At 48.1% G+C, this 22637-nt stretch overlaps 1 protein-coding gene across 4 annotated transcripts in view; it reads right to left on the bottom strand.

The window, feature by feature from the left end:
- ZNF710 (zinc finger protein 710) overlaps positions 1-22637 on the bottom strand; it is an 81142-nt gene that overhangs the window by 40418 nt on the left and 18087 nt on the right. The window lies entirely within an intron of this gene.

Genomic DNA, 22637 nt, shown 5'->3' with positions numbered 1-22637 from the left:
ACAAGGACCAGTCCAGAGCCCTGAGGTGCTTGGGGCCAACCTAATGCTGCCTGGAGGAGATGCAGGGAGACACATGGATCAGGGAAAGAAAACCCTTCCTTTGCTATCTTTATCTGGAAAAGGCTGTTATTTCTTGGAATAGGCTCCAGGAGGGCCTCCGAACCCAACAAGGAGGCTGGAGAGAAGGGGGGCATGGAAAATACAAAGAGGCATAGGGGCCGGGCGCGGTGGCTCACACCTGTAATCCCAGCACTTTGGAAGCCTGAGGCGGGTGGATCACCTGAGGTCGGGAGTTCGAGCCAGCCTGGCCAACATGGTGAAACCCCGTCTCTACTAAAAATACAAAAATAAGCCAGATGTAGTAGTGGGCGCCTGTAATCCTAGTTACCTGGGAGGCTGAGGCAGGAGAATCACTTGAACCTGGGATGCAGCGGTTGCAGTGAGCCGAGATCATGCCACTGCACTCAAGCCTGGGCAACAGAGCAAAACTCCGTCTCAAAAAAAATAAAAATAAAAAAAATAAAAAACAAAGAGGCATGGGGCAGATATTCAACCTAGCCACCAGCAGCCTATAAAATCACCCTTGCGCTTCCATTTGACAAAGGCAAATCCCACAAATGCTTTTTGAGCACCTACCATGTGCCAGCCAGCTCCTGTGCGTTCCTAGGGAGATGGCAGTGCACAAGACTCAGTCCTGCCCTTAAGAACTTACGGTGTTGTGAGAGCAACAGGCAAGAAAACAGGCAATTTTAATTTGGTGTGTAAGAACAGAGGAGGGGCAGCCTTAGAGAGGCTGGGGGGTCAGGGAAGGTCTTTCAGAGGAGGTGGCATGGAGTTACTTTAATATATTAAAGTGAACAAAATTTTCATTTGTTTTGAAAAAGATTTAAAGAATTTCACTGGTGGCCAGGCCCAGTGGCTCACACCTATAATCCTAACACTTTTGAGAGCCCAAGGCAGGAGGATCGCTTAAGCCTGGGAGTTTGAGACCAGCATAAGCAATATAGTGAGACCCAACCTCTACAAAAAATTAAAAAATTAGCCAGGCATGATGGTGCATGCTGGTAGTCTTAGCTACTCTGGAGGCTGAGGTGGGAAGATCACTTGAGTCCAGATGTTGGAGCTGTCATCACACTGCTGCATTCTAGCTTGAGTGACAGAGTGAGACCCTATCTCTAAAAACCAAACAAAGAAACAAACAAACAAAAAGAAAAGAAAAGAATTTCACTGGCAAGATACCTAGGTGTCTAGAAAAAAAAATGGAATTGATCAGTGAACCAACAGATAAATATCCAATGATGTTTTCCTAATCTGTTGGTATATTAGGAGGAATCAGAAGTACAGAGAAAAGTAATGCAGTGAGAACAACAGAAACAATAATGAACTGTTTTTTTTGAAGAAGTAATAGTAGTTCAGTGACATGTTTAGCAGTGAATAGTATTTACACTGTGGGCTTAACCCAAAATTGCGACCTAATGATAATACTAAGAGAGGAGGAGGAGGAGGAGGAATGATAGGGTGGTGGAGAGATGAGTCCTCACTTACAAGAATATGGAGGCAAAAGATAATGTCCAAAATTGATAAATCAAGAAGTCATCGGAGTAACATATTATTTCAGAACATGGAGGTAAATAAGAGGAAGGAGGAAGTAAGCAGTTTGCAAATGGTTAACTAGCTGGAGGGCTGGAGTCGGGAGTGAGGTGGGGCGGGGCCTACTGTGTTAGCACTAAAAGCCCATCAGTATTGTTTGATATAAAAAAAGATGCATATATTACTCTGATAAAAAACAAAATTCAAAGCAAGCAAACAAGCAAAAAAGGCTTGGTAAAGGAGTCACTGTTAAGTCAAATTGAGATCAATGTGAACTCCCCAGAGCATTGAGCCAAGAAATAGAAGGGGCACTGTGCTTACAAATTGATGGGAACAGAAATTCCTTCAAGAAAGAACAGAATTCAGGGAGCTGCTGCCCATGGTGACACATTTGAGTGGAAGAGGCTGGAGGGCTTGTACCTCGCAGGTAAAATCTGCAGTGTTCACATGTGGCTTTAACAACTCCATCCGGAGCACTAAGGACACTTCCCTGGAGACTGGGGGATCTGGGTACCAGGGTTCCTGCTGTTGCCTAGAGCTGGGGACCAGATTCTCAGATACAACTTCCTCAACTAAGGTGCATGATCTACATGCATAGGAGGCAGTGGCCACAGTGCACAGGCCTGAGGCCTGGGTGTCCTCACCAAGCCACAGCCCAAGCTGGCACGGTCATCTGGCAGCATGGCCACCACAAAGTGCCCCCAGGCCCAGGCTCTGGCTCTCACCGCGTGCTGACTGTTTCCTTATCAGGCACCCTTGCTGTACATTATGGTCTTTCCTCATATGTGACAGCAAGATTACACTTGTCCAGAGATCTCTTCTCTGGACACCTCAAATTTCCCCCAAAAGACTAGAGAATTGCAGAGCATATCAAAAAGCTGAGAGTCCAGAATGAAACAGATGTGGGTGACTTGAAGAGGGGCCTTTGGTGTCCCAGGCACTTTTCTCTTTATGGGACAGTGCCCCTTGCTTGGAGGCTTTGGACTCGGTTCTAACAAGCATGGTTATCTAGCCTCCCAGACCATGGCAGATGCAGAGGGAACCCAAGGAGGTGAAAGGGGTGCCACTCGCTGCTGGAGGCTACGACGGTGGCTGGCCAGGATGCAGGCTGAAAATGACCCAGTGATAGTTTGGGGTCATTAGGGATGGGGCAAGCAGCTCGGACACCTCCATACCTCAGCTCAGCACCGAGGGCTCCTACTCATGACTTGCAGTCATCAAGATGGATTGGACTGTATTAGATTACATTCAATACTCGGCTGAGCACTCAGCCAAGCACACACTGGATCCAGGAGTGAAATGAGGTGAGACCACCTGTCATACAGTCGTGGGGCAAGACTCCCAGCTGTCACTGCAGAGAGCCCCACGCTGGGTCACAAGGCAGGGCTCTATTCCACTTTTGCCTAAGAGAGCGGACGTGGGCATAGCCTCGACCTCTCAGAATCCCACCCACTAAATGAAGAGAATATCTGCCCTGCCAGTGAAATCATCTTTACACATCGAAGCACTTTTTTTTTTTTGAGACAGTCTCACTCTGCCACCCAGGCTGGAGTGCAGTGGCACGATCTCAGCTCACTGCAACCTCCATCTCCTGGGTTCAAGCTATTCTTCTGCCTCAATCTCCCGAGTAGTTGGGGTTATAGGCGCCCACGACCACGTCTGGCTAATTTTTGTATTTTTAATAGAGATAGGGTTTCACTATGTTGGCCAGGCTGGTCTCGAACTCCAGGCCTCAAGTGATCCACCTGCCTTGGCCTCCCAAAGTGCTGGGATTATAGGCGTGAGCCAACTCACCTGGCAGGAAGCATTTTATACATAACATGTCATGTTACCAAAGCCATTGTTTTTTCTAGGTGGCTGGACAGGATACCCCACGACTCACACAAGGACAGAGAGCCAAAGAGATAGCCTCTCTGCATTAGGATTTTCCTGGACACAATGAAGCAATTATCAGGCAAGTTTTGAAACTATGCAAACTTAACCTGAACATATTCGATTACACGAATCTATTGTGTAACACAGCTGGCCTTCCTGGACTCTTCAAAGCCAATCTCTCTCTCTCTCTCTCTCTCTCTCACACACACACACACACACACACACACACACACACAGCAGGGAGGCTGTTCTAGATTAAAAGAAGGTAAAGAAACACAACACCCAAATGTAATGCATGAAGCTTTTTGGATCAGGAAAACAGCCATACGAAACACATTTTTGGAGTTCAACTGGGGAAATATGAATGGGATGTAGATTGGATATTATTGGACAGTGGTAATTTCTTAGGTGGGATGATGGCACCGTGGTTGCAAACGGGGAAGTCCACACTCCTGAAATATACCTGCTGACGTACTCAACGGTGGGCTGTCTGCAACTCACTTTCAAAAGACTCAGCAAAACCACGTGAAAGAGAGTGTGATAAAAGAAAAGGTGGCAAAATGGCAACAATGAGTGAATCTGGACGAAGGTTCTTAACGTTTCTGTCAAGTCTGAAAATTCCAACTAAGGAGTTAGGAGGAAACACACCACGTGGGTGAGTTGTGACTTATTCTTTGCATCTGTGGGGCCAGCCTTTGGCTTGTTCCCCAACCTGCTCCACAATGAAAGTGATGCACTGGTGATAGAGAAAGGGGCCTGCGACAGTGCTCCTGATCTGCATGGCACACCTAGAAAATCATATTTGGAGCATATACTGGGGTAATTGGGCAAAGCTGGTCCAAACCATCCACAGACCCACCTAGCTCAGCCGACTGAGGGTCAAGAGGAAATCAGTGCCTGGGCCCCAGCATTCACTTTGGTACAGCACCCTGGCTGGAAGGCCGGGCCTGTGGTTAAAAGGGAGTAGACACCAGACCCTCACTTGTCTCTTCATCTCCTCATCAAGGCTTCCCTCGGGGAATTCGTCTCTCCCTGCTCAAGCCTGTCTCTTACAGCTCTGGAAGCCTAGGGACTGTATTAGAATATTCTATGCTTAGGTCCACTGCCCCCTGGAGATCCAGAGTTCTTTGAGGGCAGAAACCTGGCCTCCCTCATCTTTAAGCATAGATTCTGGCACGCCACATCCAAAGGTCAGAGAAAGGGATCCAGCCTGCGATGCTTATGAGTGCTGAAGATGCTCTCATAATCGTGGCATGCTCGGGTCGGAGATCATTTCCTCAGAAGTGTTCCAGCTCAGCCCTCACTCCATCCTAGCCAGTGGTGTCCAAAGCTGAAAAGCCCAAGCTCTGCTACCTGGTGGTGGTACTCGCTGGTGACTGAGACTCACTTTCCTCTTCTGAACTAGGTCCCTTCCAGCAGACTCTCTAGGGACATCTGTGCTTAGTGCTCCCCTAGTTCCTTCTGTCCAGGGGCCTGGGGCTGACTGAGCAAGGCAGCCTTCCCATCACTGGAGAAAAGCCCCAGTGCACAGAGCAGTTCCTGACACTTTCTAAAGCCCTCCTGGGGATTCCCAGTCCCAGTGGCCCTGGAAGGGCAAATGCCAACGCCAACACCCAGGCTGGACCTAGCCCCAGGGACTTTCTTCCAAGGGGAGGGGAGGACCAGGAAGAAGGATTGGAGAGCTAAACTTAAAAACAGTGTGTGGCCCACCCAGGGAATGAACCTGGAACAACTCTGATAAGTTTTAAAAGCCCTTCAAATGACTCCAGTGTGCACCAGGATTGAGATGCTCCACCCCCGCTCCCCCACCCTGAGCCCCTGCCAGGTCCTCCAAGCTGAGTCAGGCTTCGAACCCAGTCCCACTTCCCCTCCTCCCCACCATGCCTGACCTCCCATCTCTAGCCTGACCCTGAAGGCGGCCCTTGCTTGTACTGCTCTCCTCCTCCCCACCTCTCCAGAATTATTGCATTCTTTGAAATGTGCTTGAAGTGCCTCTTTAGCAACCTGGGCTGCCTCTCCAGGAGGGCCGGAGAATTCCCTGACATGGAACTGGGAACAGTGGCTGGAGATGGGGCAGACAGAGCCTTGAAGGCCATGTCTGGATGCCATTCTCAGGCATGGGAAGCCAGGAAGTAACATGATCCCATGCATGTTGCTGAAGACCCTTCTGGTTCCTGTGTGAAGAGGACAAGGGGGGCCAGGACTATGTCTTGAGCTTATCTATTTAACCCTTTCCCATGCCCTGCCCCACCCCCAGCTCGAGGCCTGCATGGGAGCCACAGACTTTGGGAATGATGGCCAGGTCTGTCACTAGAAATAATGGAGCTGGCTTTCTTTCCACTGAGGCCAGTAGGACTGACAGCTGAATGTGGGGAGGAGGTGGTTAGTGATGAATGCTCACAATGAGAATTCATTCCAGGCTCCCAGTGGAGAGAGACCATCTGGACAGAGCCAGAGGCCACTGAAGGGACGTCCCTCGGTGGGGAAGACGCTGGCTCCAGCCACTTCAGAGAGAGGCTTTGGAAACCCAAGGAGCACTCGCCTGGTGTCATTCAAAGGAACATTAAAATTGAACGGCGCCAAGTGAATGGAAGAGAAATGTTATACAGCAAACCTGTGAAGGGGTTCCCCCAGATAAAAGCAAGGGAAAGAGGAAGAGAGAAACAGAGGCGGATGGGGGTGGGGGGCGGGCGGCAAGAGTGAAGGGGAAGAAAGGAGGAACGGGAGGGGAGTCTCAAAGCTTTCTGAGTTCACAAAGAAAGAAGGAAACAGGGTAGAGAAGAACAAAAAGTAGAAGGTGAAGTGCTTGCGCTTCGAAGTGGAAGTCACTCCAGCCCTTGAGAAAGCTGCTTGTGGGGCCGGGTGGGGCGAGTGCGTCTCAGGATATTCTACCAAGTGGCTCTTCTACCAAAGAGGACCCAATCCCTCCACCCTCGGAAGCATCAGGACTTCACAAGGCTGGGAAATGCTGACTCCACGCTGCCATGGGGATGTGCAACGGTGCCACTGCCCGGGGCCCTTGCCCGGGGCTGCACGTGTAGAAGGGCCTGCACTTGGTTTCGTGCTCTGCTGTTCTTTAAATTTTACTAATTTTTAAACATGGGGCCTGCGTTTTCATTTTGCACCTGGCCCAGAAAATTATGTAGCCAGTCCTGGCTGACCTTTCCAGAGGACATTTTTGCTAGAAGGCGGGTGCAGGAAGGCAGTGGGCTGGCTCCGCTGCTGATCGCTGTTTGCTATCCAAATACACGTCCCCGTGTTGTTGACTCAGCCACCAGGTATTAGGAAGTGCAGGGCTTCCCACCCCAGCTAGAGAGCCCAGCATAACTCAGATGAGATATGTGAGTGCTGGAAAGCATTATCATTTAAGGAGCTACCAGGGTCTGCTGGATGCTAGGCACAACATGGTCCTGACCCTCTCCCAGAACATAAGAAGCACGATGGTGCTGAGGCCCAAAAGCCAGCCGGCTAACACCGTCTCAGCCCCGGGAGTCCTGCCTTCTGCAGCCAGCTCACTACAGAGGCAGCAGGGGCAACTGTGCAAACCTGTCCACACCCAGGAGCTGATGGGCTCATGGGTCCAGAGTGGAGATGTCACTGCTGCAGGAGCCGATAGCCAACGCTGAGCCAGGGCAGGAAGCCACAGCAAGTCACTGGCACCCGGCAGCCGGAAGTGGGGGTGTTTGAGACCAAGACCACTGCCTCATGTCTCAGCCCCCACACCGTGCCCCAGGGCCACTGTGTGGTTGCCAAGTCCCCACGTGAAGTGAGGCAGATGCGGCCAATCACCATGGCCACGGGCCTGTGCCCAGCCTGGCCCAGCACCCCACATCCCCCAGCAGTGCTCCCCTTCTCTGCCTGGTCCTTCACTCAAGGGATCCAAAATTCCAGTACTGTATAGGCCTCTTTCCCTTGCCAGAACCTCCTTCTGATGACTGAAAGCAGAGGCCCTCCAGACACCCCTTCTACCAGCAGGGAAGCCCTGGGGCCCCTGCCATCAAGCCTCCTTCTCTGAGTGAACAGAGGGCTGTAACAGCATCACAGCATCTTTTCTAAGGGCTTGCAACTCAAAAGATCCAAATCTCTTAAGCCCGACCTGGGGGCGACGTGGAAGAGGTCTAAGTCCCGGACAGGTGCCAGGTGTGCAAAGGAAATGCACCTGCAGGCAAAACCTGAGGCAGGTGGGGCCGGGTGCCCCACCCATGGCCAGAACAAAGAAGGCTCAGAAGGCCTGCAAGGGTGTCCTGGGCCCTAGGGTAGCAGGAGGGCAGGCGGGCCTCTTGGAAGGGGCGAGAAGAGCAGGCGGGTGAGGCAGAGGCCGGAGGAGGCCCAGCCAAGCTGCCAGGCTTCCCCTGCTGCCAGGGAGGGCCCTCCAGGAACTGAGTTAATCAGCAGGAAACCGATGGTTGTTTCCTGACAACCCTGCTGCTGCCGACACCATGGCCACCACCACCACATGCACAGAACACACACGCACGCGTGCGCGCGCGCACACACACACACACACACAGGAATTTGGAAACAGGAAGGACAGCTGGCAACTTCCTGAGGACCCACAATGCAATCCACTTTTTCAAATAACATAGACAAAACAACACAAAGAATTCCTCCCTTTCCTGAGTGCAGACTGTGTGTGGAGCCTCTTGTATGTGATATCTTGTTTCTATCTGGCAGAAGAACCCCTCCAGGAATGACTGTCATTCACCTGTTTTCTTTTTTTTTTTTTTTGAGACAGTCTCACTCTGTCACCCAGGCTGGAGTACAATGGTGTGATCTCGGCTCACTGCAACCTCTGCCTCCTGAGTTCAAGCGATTCTCCCACCTCAGCCTCCCGAGTAACTAGGACTACAGGTGCTACCATGCCCAGCTGATTTTTGTACTTTTAGTAAAGACAGGGTTTCACCATGTTGGCCAGGCTGGTCTTGAACTCCTGACCTCAAGTGATCTGCCTTCCTCGGTCTCCCAAAGTGCTGGGATTACAGGTTTGAGCCACCGCGTCCAGCCATTCCCGTTTTCTAAACTCTGAGGGGCAAAGAAAGACAGTGGACCAAGCTTGCACAGCTGGTAGTGCCCACGTTTCCATATCCAGGCCAGGCAGGACTCAGAAGGCCATCTCTTAAACCACCTTGCTCTGCCTTGAATCAAGGAATTTCTCCCCAGGCTCTGTGACCAGAGTCAAACCAAGTCTCTGGGACAAGCTGGGCATGGTAATGAATGCCTACAGTCCCAGCTACTTGGGAGGCTGAACTGGGAGGATCGCTCAGGCCCAGGAGGTCAAGGCTGCAGTCAGCTATGGTCATGCCTATGAACAAACACTGCACTCCAACCTGGGCAACAGAGCAAGAACCTGTCTCTAAAAAACAGGAGAAAGGAACCTATGGGACAAGGCTCAACGTGGAGTAGCCGGCTAGTCTGGGAGCCAACCCCTTTCTGCCTGAACTGGTCTGTTGGGATCTCGAGGGTGAAGTGGGAGTGAGAAGTCTTTTGCCTGTCCAACTCTTCTCCCGCTTTCCACTTCCTAAGCTTAAAAGCACACCTCCCGCTGCAAACTTTCCCAACCTTTAACATCCCCAGTGCTTCTCAAACTCTGTAGTGAAAGGTCAGCTTGATTCATCTTAATCCTTAATCCCTCTCAGATCTAACATCAACAGGCAGTTTAGTCCTGAGTCCTGCCACGTGGGGTCAAAGGTGCCCACCCTGGCCCACACCCTGTTCGAGATGAAGCCACCAATCGCCCATTTGGATGTCATCCTGCCAATGTCAAACTACAGAAATTTCTAAACACCAATCCCATTTTCTGTGTTTAGCCCCTCCTCTTGGTTGGTTAACATTATGCGGAACAGCACTGGTGCATGGCCCGTACTTTTGTGGGGCACTAGCCTAAGAATACACAAGAATGTTTATAAATTAAAGAAGTTTAAATGCAGATATATATTTCCTCTTAAATGAAAATTCTAGTCACAGAGCCTCAAATTTCAAACACATACTTTTTTTTTCTTTTTTTTAGAGACAAGTTCTTGCTATGTTGTCCACACTGGCCTTGAACTCCTAGACTCAAGGAATCCTCTTGCTTTAGCCTCCCGAGTAGCTAAGACTATACAGGCCAAACACACATTCTTTTTTTTTTTTGAGATGGAATCTTACTCTGTTGCCCAGGCTGAAGTGCAGTAGCACAATCTCAGCTCACTGCAACCTCTGCCTCCTGGGTTCAAGCAATTCTCCTGCCTCAGCCTCCCAAGTACCTGGGATTACAGGTGCCCACCACCATGTCCGGCTAATTTTTGTATTTTTAGTAGAGATGGGGTTTCGCCATGTTGGACAGGCTGGTCTTGAACTCCTGACCTCAAGCGATCCTCCTGCCTAGACCTCCCGAAGTGCTGGGATTGCAGGCGTGAGCCACCATGCCTGGCCCCAAACACACATTCTTGTTACTTTTTGGAGGCCATTTAATTTTCCAAGTTCATCCAGTCTGCCTCTCCTCTCTCTTAAAAATAGAAAATAATACATTTAAGTGTCCTGGAATTTACAATCAACCACATGTGATCTGCTGAGTTCCACGGAACTGAGGTTTAAAGAGAACGTTCTGTTAATGAGAAATTCACAGTGGCTGGACACAGTGGCTCATGCCTATAATCCCAGCACTTTGGGAGGCTGAGGCAGGAGGATCACCTGAGGTTGGGAGTTTGAGACCAGCCTGGCCAATATGACAAAACTCTGTCTATACTAAAAATATAAAAATTAGCTGGGCGTGGTGGCAGGCGCCTGTAATCCCAGCTACTCGGGAGGCTGAGGGCAAGAGAATTGCTTGAACCTGGGAGTCGGAGGTTGCAGTGAGCTGAGATCGCGCCACTGCACTCCAGCCTGGGCAACAGAGCAAGACTCCGTCTCAAAAAAAAAAAAAAAGAAATTCACAGTCAATACTCAGTACACAATATAATGTTTGTAACCGGATGACTTCCTTCAGATGAAAATGGGCTTTAGTTTTTACTAGCCCAAGCATCTGCAGGTTTAATTTCAGAATAAAAGGCCACTGTAACAGTTCATAGTTGGCCCAGGCTGGCCGTAACAACACTAACACCTAGGAATATCTGAGGGTATTTTAAGATGCAGGCACTTGGTTCCCATCCACCCAGATCCAGTGCATTTGGGGCTGGACCCAGGCAACTACATTTTAACAAGCTCCCCAGCAGAGAGTAAGAGATGACGTGGCCACTGAAGATGCCCCCACTGCATGAAAACAAGCGAGATGGGCTATGACCAGTGGCTCACAAGAATTGGTCTTCGGAATGCAAAACAAGCAAAAACAAAACCAACTGGGTTTCTCCCATGGGGCAAGTGCTGTGCAAAGACCTGGCATTGAGAGACCAGAGTTACAGTATTTTAGAACTTCCTGTGTGTCCTCACTTAACCTCTCTAGTCTTCCGATTTCCTCAAAGGAGACAGGACAAATGAGAGCAATGCTTCTCAAATGTGCTGAGGAATCACCCGGGGAATCTTGCTAAAATGCAGATTCTGGTTCAGCAGGTCTAGGGTGCTGTGAGAGACACTTCATTTCTATTAATGATAAGCTCCCGGGTGATGCTGCATCCTGGATCCCCCCAGGCTACATTTCAATCCCTAGAGTCTATGATTACTCACTATATTCACGCAGCTTATGTGTTCTTTTTCATTCACTTCAATGTGTTGGACTAAACTCACGACCACCATTCTCATTTATGAACAAAACCCATCACCACCAACTGTCGGGTCCACAACCTCTTGAGATGAGCCTAAGCTTCCAATTCAAATGTTTATTTAAAGAAAGAAAAAGAAAAGTAGATTTCGTGTTTGTTGGTATCTGTTTGTTACCAAACAATCCATTAAGCAATTTTTTTTTTTTTTTTTTGAGACAGTGTCTTACTCTGTCACCCAGGCTGGAATGCAGTGATGCAATCTCCACTTACTGCAAGCTCTGCCTCCCAGGTTCACGCCATTCTCCTGCCTCAGCCTCCCGAGTAGCTGGGACTACAGGTGCCCGCCACCACGCCCGGCTAATTTTTTTTATTTTTTTTTAGTAGAGACGGGGTTTCACCATGTTAGCCAGGATGGTCTCAATCTCCTGACCTCATGATCCGCCCGCCTCAGCCTCCCAAAGTGCTGGGATTACAGGCGTGAGCCACTGCGCCCAGTCAATTTTTTTTTTTTTAAATCTGAAATGATCCTCTTTGCAGCACAGATACGGCCCTTTCCTGCTAGGCATGTGTGACTACCCCGTTGGGAAGGTGGCCTCATATTCCCACCCAGCTGGGCCTGCTTGGTGTCCCCTCCCCCACTGGTTAACACACACTCTGTGCACACGTGTTCAGAGTGTTCGGCCAGGGTCTGGCACATAAGCACTCAACTCCTGCCAGCTGTTTTGTTCAGAGACAAGGAAATGAAAGGCCAGAAGGCTTATGATTTGCTGAAAGTCAAGTTCTTGGCAAAACCAAGACTGGCCCTGAAACCCATCCCTCCTTCCTCTGTGCCTCAGTTTGCTCATCTATAAAATGGAGCTAATAGCTAATTAATCCTTCCTTCCTTCCTCCCTCCCTCCCTCCTTCCCTCCCTCCCTCCCTTCCTTCCTTCCTTTTTTGAGATGGAGTTTCGCTCTTGTTGCCCAGGCTGGAGTGCAATGGCGTGATATCGGCTCACTGCAACCTCTGCCTCCCAGGTTCCAGCGATTTTCCTGCCTCAGCCTCCCAAATAGCTGGGATCACAGGCATGTGCCACCACATTTGGCTAATTTTGTATTTTTAGTAGCGATGGGGTTTTACCCTGTTGGCCAGGCTGGTCTCGAACTCCTGACCCCAGGCGATCCATCCACCTCGGCCTCCCAAAGTGCTGGGATTACAGGTGTGAGCCACTGTGCCTGGCCGATAGCTAATTCTAATGGTTGTTGTGAAAATTAAATGAGGAATGTCTGTAAATGCACTTACACTGGCACTTAATAACTGCTCATATGATCTTGATTGTCAAGCTTGATCTTTTTAATTACTAAAAAAATTTTTGGCCAGGCACGGTGGCTCACACCCGTAATCCCAGCACTTTGGGAGGTCGAGGTGGGCGGATCACCTAGGGTCAGGAGTTCGAAACCAACCTGGCCAACATGGTGAAACTCTATCTCTACTAAAAACAGAAAAATTAGCCAGGCATGGTGGCGTGTGCCTGTAATCCCAGCTACTTGGGAGGCTGAGGCAGGAGAATCACTGGAACCCAGGAGGTGGAGGTTGCAGTGAGCCAAGATCACACCACTGCACTCCAGCCTGGATGACAGAATTGAGACTCCGTCTCAAAAACAAAACAAAAAATTTTTTTGTAGAGACTGGGTCTTGCTACCTTGCCCAGGCTGGTCTCAATCTCCTGGCTGCAAACGATCCTCCCACCTTGGCCTCCCAAAGTGCTAGGATTACATGTGTGAGCCACTATACTTGGTCTATTATCAAGTTTGAAAGTCCCAGAATGACATAAAATCCATTCTGGTTTGATTTGGAGTTTGTTCATCCTCTGTGGTTCATATCAGCACTAACTGCCCTGGTGATGCCAAATGGCCAGAATGGCCCCTACTCCTTGCTGGGGCCTTTTTGATTGGACCAGAAGAGTTCACCACCCTGTAAATATACCCCATGACAGTCACCTGGCTGGTGCTCTCCCAGGGAAACCTTCCCCTGCTGAGGGAAACCCTGTGCAAATATGTTCCTGGGTCAAAGTCCTCTGAGAGGTTTCCCAGTGGGCACTCGTTCCACACCCACATTTATTATCTCCATAATTGCCAGGCATGGGAGTAGGTGCTGGGAAAAAGTAACAGCAACAAACAGAGCACAGCCTTTCCCTGCTATGAGCTTACTAAACTGGAAATAAATTGCTTTTAAATTAACATTTTCCATTATAAAATTAATAAAACCACCCATTACAAAAGGTTTGAGAAAGAAAGATGGAAGAGAAAAACATGAATACACCTTCTCACCCTAAGGCAACCACTTCTTGTGTATTTCTTCCTGGTCCTCTTCATGCATGTGTTTTTCACATGGTTTTGATCAGTGTATACAGTCTGGTGTCCCACTGGTTTTCCCTTACCTGGATGCCACAAGCGATTTTCCAACTTGCATGTTTGTAATCGATCACCCATGTTCATAGACCATTCACACAGATCCCCATCTGCCTGCCAATTCTTGCACTGGAGGACATTCAGATTGCTTCCAGTCTGTCCACACTGCCCAACAAATCACCTCCATGCATTCATGCACAGAGAAGATAAAGGGAAGAGGCAAATATCATATAATTTGATGGTGTCAGAAGGGACTCGGTGAATAATGACACTGTGTCAACTAGGGCAAGTTACTTAACCTCTCTGAACCTCAATTGCCCATAATATGGGTAGAATTGTAAAAAGGATTTAAATAGGAGACTATTGGTAAACTCCCAGCACAGGGCATGATACACAATTATAAATGCATGTTTTCTTTTCTCTTACACATCAGAAGGTCATGTCTATGATTCCTAAATACCCTCTCAAGGACTGGGACAATCTGCAGAGACATCCTTGGAGCACAGTGCAGCAGCTTCCCATACCCTGCATTCAGATTGCTAAGTTATGGGTGATTGAGGATTTGTATGCCGAAGTATTGAAGGGAGAAATGATGTGTGCTCTGTAACTTTCTCCAAAATGGTTCAGGAAAAAAAATATATGCCTGTGCAGATGAAGCAAATATGGCAAACATTAACATCTATTACATCTCAGCCATTGGTGTAAGGGTATTTACTGTAATATTCTTTCAGTTTTTCTCAATAGTTGAAATTCTTTCATAATAAAATCTTCCAAAAACTCTTCTAATTTAAAAAGTTAAAAATGGTATACTTTCAAAACTTGTACTGAATTCATTAATTTCTTCAACAAATATTAATTCAATAGAGTTAACAAATATTAACTCAATATAGTATCTGTTATGCAGAACTGACCTCGTTCCTAGCCTCAGGGAGCTTACCATAAGGCATTTTCTTTAGGTCAGGCATTTGTTTGCTAATTATATTGTCTGTGCATATTGTCTTCAAGTTTAAATCTTTTTTTTTTTTTCGAGACAGTGTCTCACTCCGTCACCAAGGCTAGAGTACAGCGGCACAATCTCGGCTCACTGCAACCTCTGCCTCCCAGGTTCAAGTGATTCTCATGCCTCAGCCTCCCGGGCAGCTGGGACTACAGGCACGCACCACCATGTCCAGCTAATTTTTGTATTTTTAGTAGAGACAGGGTTTTGCCATGTTGGCCAGGCTGGTTTTGAACTCCTGGCCTCAAATGATCAGCCTGTCTTGGCCTCCCAAAGTGCTAGTATTACAGGCATGAGCAAGGCCTTCAAGTTTAAATCTTGATTTTTAAAAACTAATCTATATAGGATCTTGGCAGAATTAAAATATCAGTGGCTGGGCACATGGCTCATATCTATAATCCTAGCACTATGGGAGGCAGAGGCAGGTGGATTATTTAAGGTTAGGAGATTCAGACAAGCCTGACCAATATGAAATACAATAATTAGCCAGGTTGGTGGCGCATGTCTGTAATCCCAACTACTTGGGAGGCTGAGGCAGGAGAATCGCTTGAACCCGGGAGGTGGAGGTTGCAGTGAGCTGAGATCTCGCCACTGCACTCCAGTTGGGTGACAGAGCAAGACTCTGTCTCCAAAAAAAAAAAAAAAAAAGAAGAAGAAGAAAAAGAAGTTACAATTTTTTAATGTAGTCAAATCTGTTGAATTTTTTGATGATTTCTGCTATTCGTTCTAAACTTTGGAAATCAACCTCTAGCCTACGATTTGGTAGAGGGTAAATTTTTTACTCCTTTATAATATTTACATGTTTCTGTTTCAGTATTATGATGCTGACTACAGTGTTAAAAAGCAATGATCATAAGAGTGTTAAAAAGCAATGTTAAATAGTGATGGTGATGGCAGGCCTCCTTATTTTGTTACTGGTTTCTACAAGAATGCCTCTAGTGTTTAAGTTAATTATAGAATTGGTTATTGGTTTGAAATAGATTATTTTTGATTATGCTAAGAATGCACGCTTCTGTTCCTTTTTTTGCTGTATTGATTAGGTAGACATGGTTGTTCAATTTAATCATTTTTCCCCAGCACATATTGGAAACAATACGGTTTTACTTTTTTAATGCATTAGCATGACGTAGTCACTATATTAAGCTTTCCTAATATTGACTATTCTTTCCTCCTGCCCCACTGGGTTATGGTGGATGACTTGTTTAATGTATTATTGAATTCTGTTTCCTACCCAGCATTTTTATGCTTCAAAATAGTCTCCTTGCCATGTTTAATATCAGGCTTATTTTGCTTTGTAGAATGAATTGGAGAGCTCTCCATCTTTTGCTAAGCTATGGAACAGCTTAGCATTATCAGTATTATCAAATTTGAAATAATTAACTAGCAAAAACACTTGGGACCAGTGTCTTTGGTGGGTAGAGGGGCAGTGCTTTGATAAGGATTGAACATTTTTCTCAATTAGCAACATATAAATTTTCAGAAAAGCATGCATTTAATTGAGATTTTGAAATTATGCCTATGATTTGCATAAATTTCTATTATTTTAAAATCTCCTCTGTATCTATTGCAATGTCCCCTTTCTCATTCCCTTGTTTTTGTTGTTTGTTTGTCTTTTTTTCATTTCTCCCTTTTATTTCTCAAATAGAATTGCCAGGGGTTAGTCTACTTTACTGTTTGTTTAAAAACAGAATCAGTTCTTGGATATGTTTGCTAATTTCACTGTGTTTCTGTTTCGTAATTCATTTATTTCTGCCTTTATCTTTACTATTTTTTTTCCCTCCGGTTTTCCTTAGGGGCTGTTTTTATTCTTTTCTTTCCTAAGCACTCAGGCTGAATGCTTAGTTTATTTGCTTTTTCTCTCTCCCTTTTTAATAATAAAAGCATTTAAGGCTATGAGAATAGTGCCAGCTGTCTCCCATAGGTTTGGGTATGTGACATTCTAGTTCTCAATGCTTTCTAAATATTTGTCAGTACATTCTTTATTTCTTCCTTGAACCAACAGCAATTTAAGTGCTTTAAATTTTTTCAAGTGGTTGGGTTTTAGTTTTAGTTTGTTTAAATTTACAATATTTTGGCGAGGTTTACTGCATGGTGATCAAAGGACTCCCCGACTGGCACAATTTCTGTTTTGGGTAGAATGTGAGTTTTTGCAGTTGGTTACTGGTAGCTGACAGAAATGTTTGCAAAGCATATGCTCACTTGTAAAGCCCATGTGCTTTTTTAAAGTTTTTGTTTGCCATAATGTTATGTCAAATGAAAAAGAAAAAGGATATAAAGTTCAATGTGCTTGTAACCATGTTTAAAATACAGTGTATTTACATATATGCAATGAAAAAGGCTGTGAAGAAATACACGAAAGTACTAAATGGTGTTGGTAATTTCCAGCTTGTGAGATTATGGGGCAATTTGTACTGTCTTTACCGTTGTCTGTATTTATCAAATTTTCTACATAAGCCATAAGGTTGACTATTTTAATAATAAGATTTCTTTAGATATGTATTTGCCCAAGGTCTCGTCACAGACATGCTCTGCTGTTAGAACAGTATTTCTGCAAAGCTCCCCCTGGCCAGAGTGTGAAGGAAGCCACCAAGAAGAACTTGAGGAATAATTGGATTTAGACCCAAAGAGTGTTGATGCCTGAAGACGGTGGCCCTGTGAGGGACTTGGTCACCCCGGCTCTGGTGGAGGAAATTCATTCTCAGGGGCACCCCAGAGAACTGCCCTCATCCCTCCACGTCCCCCACTCTCAATTGAGCTTCCCCCGCTTACTTGTCATGGCTGAGTTTTCTCTCACAGAGAAAAGACAGGTATATGAAAAATAGCCAGTGAAATCCAACCACAGCAACATATTCGTACAGACTATTTTCTTTCTTCAACATGATCTCTAAAGCCCACTCAAAAAACTGCATTTTCAACCCAAAGTCAACTGCCAGAGACTAAGTGAATTCAGAGGAACTCTGGCCAAATCCCCGGTGCGGGCCCTTGCTAATGGAAAGGGTGGCCGATGTTCACCTTGGATGTTCTATCAGTTCCTGCCACCCACCCCAACACCCACAGCTCTGGAGAGGAGGTGGCCAAAAACTCCAGGGAGATGTAGCAGCCTGATCTAGCAGGGAGATCCACCTGCCCACCCTCAGAAGAAAGCAAGGATGGAGGTGGAGGGAGAGGCAGCAGAGATGATAAAGTATGAGAGGAAGAGGGGGCGTGGCAAGGAAGCCACAGACAGAGTAGTTCCTGGGAACCCATCATTTCACAAGCAGGCAACAGGCAAATGCACTGTCCAGGCGCCACGGCCTTGCAGCCACCTGCGCTCTCTTCCCCACACATCTACTGCCATTACTGGGAGTCATCTTGCAATGGGGTCTTCCTCCTCTGTTTCTCTGCCGCCCATCCTCATGGATCTGAATCCTCTGGACCAGACGGGAGGAAGGAGCACAGGTGGGGGGCCATCAGCTGTCTCAGCTGGCATCCAATGACCCTCCCACCCCCAACACAGTCTGCTGGGGTCTGGGTCCATAGGAGTCAGAGGGAGGAAGACACTCCTAGAAAGTCAGGGGAAGAGCATCCTGACCGAGGTGCCCTTTTCTGAGGGGGATGTGTTAAGATGGCCAATGAAATATGGCATGGGCCAAAAGAACTGCAGTGATGGGAAGAGATGCTGGGATGCCCAGTGCCCCAGTGAAGCATCTTGTTTTCTGGGAACGCTCGCCGCCTGGGCATGGCTTAGGTAAGGGGTGGGAAGGAGGGTTGCATCATGTGGCCAGGGAAAAGAGCCACAGACATCCTTTCTCTAGAAACCTGGCCCTTACCCCCTCCCTACTCCATGGCTAGGTGTTCTGGGTTGTCACCTTCAAGCATGCCTTTTGTTTTCTGAAGGTCTCACTCTGTCACCCAGGCTGCAGTGCAGTGGCACGATCTTGGCTCACTGCAACCTCCACTTCCCAGGCTCAAGTGATCCGCCCATCTCAGCCTCCCAAGTAGCTGGGACTACAGGTGTGTGCCACCATGTCGAGCTAATTTTTTGTATTTTTGGTAGAGACCGGGTTTTGCCATGTTGCCTAGGCTGGTCTCGAACTCCTGAGCTCAGATGATCCACCTGCCTTGGCCTCCCAAACTGCTGGGATTACAGGCGTGAGCCACCATGCCCAACCAAGCATAGTTTTGTTTTATTTTGCTTTTAATAGAGTTGGGGTCTCACTCTGTCACCCAGGCTGGTGTGCAGTGGTGTGATCATGGTTCACTGCAGCCTTGAACTCTTGGGCTCAGGGGATCTTCCTGTCTCAGTCACCTGAGTCACAGGGATTACAGGCATGAGCCACCATGCCTGGTTCTCCTGCAAGTGTGTTTATGTTCAATTTGATGCCACCTACAGGTACCAACTTCCTACCTGCTGCTCCATGCAGTGGGCTGAACCTCCAACTCAGAATGTAGCCAAGAGCTTGCAGTCATCACTCTTTGGAAGAGTGCTACCCAGAGAACAGCTGGCTTCCAGTTTGTCAGTCAGCAGAAGAACTTGTGCAGGGAGAATGGAAATGAGCCAGTGTTTTAGCTCTGGTTTTTATCTAGACGCCACCAGGCTCTCCAGTGGCTCAACCACCTCTGTAGCTCCGGCTTTACTTTTCTGGCAGGTCTTAGGAGCTGGGTGGCAGAGTCATTCAATGGATGGAGTGTGAGCTTTGGACTCATCGCTCTGGGTTCAAATCCCACTATCACCCCTTATAGGTGTGAGGCCTTGGGAAAGCAGCCACCTTCATAAGCCTCAGTTTCCCTGTCTGTAAAATGGGGAGAGGAATGCTATTTCTCAGTGGGTCACTGAATTCAAAGAATCTAGATCCGTGTCTGGCCTATAGCAGCTTCTTGACAGACATTAATTCTCCTTCTCTTCCCCTTGCCAGTACTGGGGAAAACCCAACCTGAAGATGTCATGTACTCCTGCAACATTTCAAAAGAGCTTTCTACATTCTCAAATGGATTCAGTAACTATAAATATGTATTAAGAACATGCCCCAGTGGAAAAATTTTACTTGGGGTTACTTCTCAGCGAGTTTTAAGAAACACAATCAAGCCTATTAATGTACTTTTGTAAATTATCTGTAAACAGCTGGTGCAAATCAGAAATTCTAGGCAAAATGAAAAGGAATTCAAGCAAAAGTGCCATATGTATTCAAGGGGTTTCTCATCTCTCAGGTCAACATTTCCAAATGGATTTCCCCATAGGGATTTAACAACACAAGCCCCAAGTCTCCCAGCTTATGCCAGAGTGATCCGCCATATTGTTTCTTTGCCCAGAACCCACTGGTGGCCTCCCAGGCTTCAGGATGAAGCCCGAGCCTTTTGACACATTCTCAGTTGGTCCCCACCTATACCTGCAGCCTCATCTTCTGCCATCTCATCCACAATGCCCCTCTGACTCCTCAAACGTGTCCCCTGCTGCCTTTGCATGTTTGAGTCCCCCATGCCTCCTTTTTGTTTTGTTTTGTCTTTTTTGAGACGGAGTCTCACTCTGCCCCCAGGCTGGAGTGCAGTGGTGCAACCTCGGCTCACTGCAACCTCTGCCTCCCGGGTTCAAGTGATTCTCCTGCCTCAGCTTCCCGAGTAGTGGGATTACAGGCACGCACCACCATGCCCAGCTAATTTTCTATTTTTAGTAGAGAAGGGGTTTCACCATATTGGTTAGGCTGGTCTTGAACTCCTGACCTGGTGATTCGCCCGCCTCGGCCTCCCAAAGTACTGGGATTACAGGCATGAGCCACTGTGCCCGGCCTTGTTTTGTTTTTTGAGACAGAGGCTCGCTCTGTCACCCAGCCTGGAGTACAGTGGCTTGATCTCGGCTCACTGCAACCTCCGCCTCCCTGGTTCAAGCGATTCTTCTGCCTCAGCCTCCCAAGTAGCTGGGACTTACAGGCATGCGCCACAATGGCCGGCTAATTTTTGTATTTTTAGTGGAGATGGGGTTTTGCCATGTTCACCAGGCTAGTCTTGAACTTCTGACCTCAGGTGATCTGCCCGCCTAGGCCTCCCAAAGTGCTGGGATTACAGGTGTGAGCCACCACGCCTGGTCCCCTATCCCTCCTTTGTCTGCTAGGACTCAGCTAGACACCACCTCCACCAAGCAGTCTTCCCTACAGCCCCCACCCCTCCAGCACATTCGAAGAGCTAACTTCCTGTGCTTTTGTGTCTATATCCAATATCTAGTACCCCTTCTGGATTGGGGGCTCACTGGGGAGAAAGACCATGCCATTCACCTTAATATGACAGAGTTTAGCACATGGGTGGGCAGTTAGTAAATGTTTGCTGATTGAATGAAGTTAAGAGATGACAAAGGGAGATTTTTCAGAGAACAGAGGATTCAGGATGGTGCAGGCCTTTCTCCTGACTTCATAGCCCCACGGTCTGCAGGTAATAGTGATAACCATGGGTTATATACAAATACACAGCATAGCTATGAAAAGCAGGCTCATGAACCCACTTCACAGGCTCGGGGAGGCTGTGGGTCATCAGGGCTAGGAGATGGCGAGCCGAGGCTGAAAGCCATGGGTCCTCTAATCCTGAGCCCCGTGACTTAAGGATGAGGTCCTCCCCTTGCCTCTAAGCCGCATCTGCAGGGATCTTTCAGATCTGCACCTACTTGTGGGGAAAAGAGAAGCTCTGTGTTTCTGCATCTAATGCAGTTTCCATCCAACAAAGGACACAGTTGAGAGAGCTCCCCAAGGCTGAGGCGGGGCCAGGTCAGAAGTCTGAACACACACTGGAGCAAACACTTGACTCCATCGCAAGGAACCCAGGGCTGAAACCCTCACCCTTGGAGCTGATGCCCCCCAGGCTGCTAAAGGTGGGGTGCCACACCCTCTCTCACAGGACACCAAAGTTGCCCACTATTCAGGTTCTTGGTGGGTCCAACACTATCACAAATGGACCCCTGCTTTCCCCAAATCTTAGTCGACTAAAGAAGCAAAGTGACAAGTTTCATCTGAACTAAGGTTGCAGAACGGGATCTGTAACACTGTCACAAGTTGCGGGGAGGCGGTGAGGAACCCACCATTCAGGGAGGAGGGGAGGACCAGGCAGATAAGAGATCTCATCCACTAGACAGATAACGGGGCTAAAATGACAAAGGAGCTGGGAGCCGTTGCTAGCACTTTGAGAAAAAGGAAGAGCATATTAAAATTTAAACAAAGCCCACCCCAGGGGAAACATGCAGCCTCCCTCTCCCAACCTGTGCCTCTCATTTCCAACACACATGAGTCGTCAGGTTCACAGAAACCGAAACGTCCCTCATCTCAAGGGGCTGGAGTTTGTGTTTTTGTTTTTTGTAACCCATCCGGGCAGCAGCTGGCATGCTGTGTCTCCCGGCGGGGAGGCAGCTCGGGCCTCCACCAGCCCCCATGGCCTTCTTGGCAGAACTGAGAAAAAAGGGTGGGCTGGGCTTGGGCCTCAGCTGGGACAGCCCTGCCTGGATGGAAGGGTGCAGGGGGGTTGGGAGCAGAGCTGGAGGAGGGAAGGGGCAGTGAGGTGCCTGGATGTGCCCAGTCCTGAAGGTGGGCACCAGTCTAGGTCCCAGCAGGAGAGAAAAGGGAAGAAAGCAGCTCAGCAGACAGGAAGGGCCCCAGAGGCGCCATGAAGAATGCGCTGTCACGCAGGAGGAAGAGAGCGGAAAAGGAGGAAGAGCTGCTCAGGAGTGGGAACAGGAAGGTCTGATTTAGACCACGTAAAGGCTACTTCCTCAGTAATTCCATCAAACTTCCCTCTGTTCCCCCCACCAAGTGATGACGAAGAACTGGGCTTCAAGGGGCTGAAAGTCTGGGCAGAGGCACTTCCTTGGCCTGGACTCCTGCGCCAGAGTCTGAGGCCTGCACAGGAAATCCTCAGCTCCCCCAGTTACCGCCCCCCCATAAGCACCAACCTAGTCTCTGGATTAGGGCAGGATGTTTGTTTAGGAGCATTGTCTTGGAAGAAAGACCAGCCTAAGTTCTCTGATAGACTCTGGAATCCTCAAAGCCAGCTCTCTGCCCTGGGCACCCTAACGGCTGGCACCAGAGAAGATTTCCCTGGGGAACCACAGGCCTGCAGCTTCCTGGGGTCACGGGAGGCAAGACAGGGTCTCTGGGCCCA

Source organism: Piliocolobus tephrosceles, chromosome 6, assembly GCF_002776525.5.
Source record: "Piliocolobus tephrosceles isolate RC106 chromosome 6, ASM277652v3, whole genome shotgun sequence".
NCBI classification, from domain to species: domain Eukaryota; kingdom Metazoa; phylum Chordata; class Mammalia; order Primates; family Cercopithecidae; genus Piliocolobus; species Piliocolobus tephrosceles.
The sequence above is the reverse complement of the archived record's forward strand: the minus strand, read 5'-3'. Positions and strand labels throughout refer to the sequence as shown.